Genomic DNA, 4,175 nt, shown 5'->3' with positions numbered 1-4,175 from the left:
CTTCATGGTCGCCTGGCATGAATGTGTGTTAAGCACACATTCAGGAATCTGCATATCTTTGGCTATTGTGTGGTATATGGCTTCTTGTTTGTTAGAGATGACAGCATGGGATCAATGGGAACAGCACCAAGCCTCAATTGTTCATGCTAACAATTGAGACAAACAATGGTAGTTACACATTCAATCAATCAAAGGTCTATCTTCCATGGACACAATGCCTGATTGGACAAAACAATCTGATATGTTTAGAACATTATTTGATAAACATTTCTGGATGTAACACATTTGAGTGTATGTAAGAAATATTTGCTATTGTGTTACAGTATGATGTTTATTAACAAATGCGTCTTCTACCGTAATGTGCACAGTAACTTGCCGTTACGGTCATTCGTGCCCTACTGTATTAGCTATAGCATGCGCATTTGACGCATGCATCGTAGACGCATCTATTAGTAAATGCCATAGTGTAGTCTAAATATCGAAATATGCAATTTGACTGACACAATGTACAATGCTTGTCATGGGGAAATGTGCACAGTCACTGAGGTCCTAAGACGTTACAGCGAACAGTAAAGAATATGTTACTGGAGGATCCATGCTTGAAATAGGGACCAAAATGGTTCATCTCCATCTTGAAAAAATTGTTGATGATAAATAGGCCACTTATGAGTTAAGTCCGCCACCACTGTTACTGCTGTCTGTCATATCGTTGGTTCTTTACAGATTAGACTGAGCCTCTAACATTGTTGCCCCCATCCCTCAGTGATGTCACACCTGTATATTTTCTGACCCAAACCTTCTCTCAAACTACCATCCCATCTCTCAGCTCCCATGGCTCTCTAAGCTACTTGAGAGACTTGCCTACACTCACCTCACACACTTTCTTAACTACCACAACTTATTAGTCCCACTTCAGTCAGGCTATCGTTCCCAACATTACACAGAGACAGCACTGACTAAAGTAGTGAATGATCTGGCCACTGCTAAGTTCAAATACCATTAATCACTTCTTATTCTTTTAGATATTTTTGCTGCTTTTGACACTGTTAACCACTATTCCCTCATACAAACACTACAATCACTAGGTCTTCAAGACAAAGCCCTTTCTTGATTCGCATCCTATCTATCTAATCGCTTTTCTCGTGTCTGCTTCTCTGAATCCACCTCCTCTTCACTGCCTCTATCAGTTGGAGTACTGCAAGGCTCAGTCTTAGGTCCTCTGGTTTTCTCAATCTATACCTCATCTGTACATGGATGATACTCAACTCTACCTATCCTCCCCAGATTTGTAACCATCTATATTGCTCCATGTCACTGATTGCCTTTCTGCTGTTTCACCTTGGATGTCATCTCTCCACCTCAAACTTAATAATTCCAAAACAAAATGAATTATATTTAAATAGATTTAGTGCAATATACGCAGACACGAACTAGACACAAAATGTTACATTGCAGAACACCTTTCAGGTCCCTTTATCATTTCTTACATTTTAAAAGATTAACCCAATAAGTGAATGCAAAAGTGCACCAAAGTAAGCCATTTCCAAAATATCAAATGTAGGCCTGTCAGCCGGCTTGTGAGTGTGTGCCAGAGGCAGAGCACACGCAAATTGTGCCTCCAGCTAGCAAGGAACAAACTCAGGAGTGTGCCTGCTTGTCACCTAGGCAGATATGAGTAGGTGTGCAAAATGTAGACAGGGCATCAGGAGGGACTGGCAAGCAGGCAGGTAGGCCACTGGTGCTTTTTGCTAAGATCAAGTGCAGTATCTGTTCTTATAAGTTTAATATCTGATACGCCCCCTATATGAGGGCCATATATTAAATGGATTTTTAGAACAGGGTGATGGGAAAAGAGCTTGCTCTGTCCACCCCACGCTTTGACCAAGTCTTGCAGCACTTCCAGGACCTGCATACCATTCCTATTCTGTCATCCAAAATAGACAATTGCTGCTTTTATTTACCAACAAACTAGCTTCATTACCTACTCAGAAATGAATTACTTAATTAAAAACTTACTGGATTTCTGGAGTGTAGCCAATAGGGCCCTCATTGGTGGGTATTGTTTTGTATGCAGACCAGAATCAGGAGTTGCAAATCTGCTAGATTAGGAGCCAGCATAAAAAAAAAGAAAAAAAAACTCTTCACAAAGAATAACTCCCTCCTCCTGCTGCTCCTTCCCCCAACTGATTCCAGCCAGCAGCTGCAGCCGTAGAGAATGCAGCTGCTAATTGTGACATCATGGAACGATGATGTCACCATTACTTGACAACATTCTATAGGCCTGCACTTGTTCACTGACTTCAGTCGGGGGGAGGGCAGCAGGAGGACGGAGTTATTCTCTGTGAAAAGTAATTTTATTCTGGTTCCTTTTAATGGAGTAAGATTGCGCCTCCTGTGGCCATTCTAATAACAAAACAATGCCCAAACGTGAAGGCTGGGAAAGACCTAATCCAGAAATAAAGTAAGTCATTAATTTCGCAGTTAATTTGTGCATAGGGAATTAACTTGGATAGTTAGAAATTCTAAGTAAGGCACCCTAGCACCCTGAGTGCCCATTACAGCCTTTAAAAATGCTTTAAATAGATTAAGTGCAATATACGCAGACATGAACTAGACACAATAGGCCAAATGTAATAGAGTGAGAGTTTCAGAAAGTGAGAGATTTGGTACGGTTTTGCAGGTTTTTTTAAAGTGGCAATCATTTACACAGCAAGATCAACCTAGTTTTGCAGTGTAAATGATTGCCACTTTAAAAAAAACTGAAAAACCTTACCAAATCTCTCACTTTCTGAAACTCTCACTCTATTACATTTGGCCCAAAATGTTACATTGCAGAACACCTTTCAGGTCCCTTTATCATTTGTTAAATTTTTTCCCCCCAAGATTAACATAGTCAATAGGCACAATGAATATAGAAGAGTGACATCTGTCGATCACGTGGGGGAGTACAGTGTACTAAAATATATTTTATAATTAGACCATGAAGTCCACTTCTTCATAATGAGAGACGGGGAAACTGAACCAAGAAGCGTTTCTGCTGTTTCGAATTCGAAATTGGATTGGACTCCTTTCACTATGTCAGTCCAATGGGGTATTGTGGATGTACGCCAATTGCATGCTAAGAGACGTTTGGCAGTAGACAAAATATGGCAAATTACGTAGGTATCAGAGGCGGGGATATCTTTTGGAAATAAATGAAGTAGCGCTATCTTTGGATGTGGGTGGATATCACTTTGCACAACAACAGAGATGAGATAAAATATTTGTTTCCAGAAATCAGTCCATAAAGGGCACGTCCAAAAAACATGGTAAATCGATCCCACTCCCTGGCGATTGCGCCAGCATGCCTTCGGTGTATCTGGGCATATCTTATGGAGTAGAGCAGGTGTCATATACTGTATAATCTATGGATGAGTTTAAAATGTTGTTCGACATCGGAAATGCACTTAGACATGCTAAAGCATGTTTGAAATACAGCATGCCATTCATCATCTGACATCGTACAGCCCAAGTCCATTTCCCATCTCGTTAATGAAGAAAGTTTAGGGGGGTGTTTAGGAGTTGTGAGGGTAGAATACCATCTAGAAATAGCGCCTTTTCTATTTGACTTGCTAAGTAGGGCTATTATCGGTTTAGGGAGTGGTCGAATGGCCGACGGGGAAGGGGAGGAGTTATGCAGCCAATGTCTCAGTTGAAGGTATTTATAAAAGTCATTCCAAGGTATGGAATACTTAGCCTGAATCTGAGAAAACGACAACAGTGCACCAGATTCGGTTATATAATTTAACGTATAAATGTTACACAATGACCACGAGATGAAGGACAGGTTAGGTATCAAGTATGATAGACTCTTCAGTGAAAGATCCAGGGAGGGCAGGGAGACCACAGTTGCTCGGGAAATGAACATGTGCCATGCTTTGCAAACCGAATGCACTATGATAGAAGGGAGGGATAAACGTTTCCCTTCTTTGGAGGGCAATCTCAATAAGTCTAGAAGTGGGAATTGGGAGAGAAGGCCTCGTTCTATTGCTACCCAGGGCTTTGGATCATCTTCCGGTTCCCAGGCTCCTAGGGAGGACAGAAGGGAGGCCAGTTGGTATGCATGAAGATCTGGAAAAGCCAAACCTCCTAAAGATTTAGGGAGGGCAATTGTTTTTCCCCCCCTTCCATGCATA

General features: G+C 41.3%; 1 non-coding gene across 1 annotated transcript; it reads left to right on the top strand.

Annotated features, from left to right (window-relative positions):
* The first annotated feature begins 1,729 nt into the window (after positions 1 to 1,729).
* Positions 1,730 to 1,919, top strand: LOC134899752 (U2 spliceosomal RNA). The gene has a single exon (XR_010173365.1). It is a non-coding gene; the product is annotated as a U2 spliceosomal RNA (small nuclear RNA).
* The last annotated feature ends 2,256 nt before the right edge of the window (positions 1,920 to 4,175 follow it).

This window comes from Pseudophryne corroboree, chromosome 3 (assembly GCF_028390025.1).
Source record: "Pseudophryne corroboree isolate aPseCor3 chromosome 3, aPseCor3.hap2, whole genome shotgun sequence".
Classification (NCBI taxonomy): Eukaryota; Metazoa; Chordata; class Amphibia; order Anura; family Myobatrachidae; genus Pseudophryne; species Pseudophryne corroboree.
Note: the sequence above shows the minus strand (reverse complement) of the source record. Positions and strands in the feature narration are given on the sequence as shown.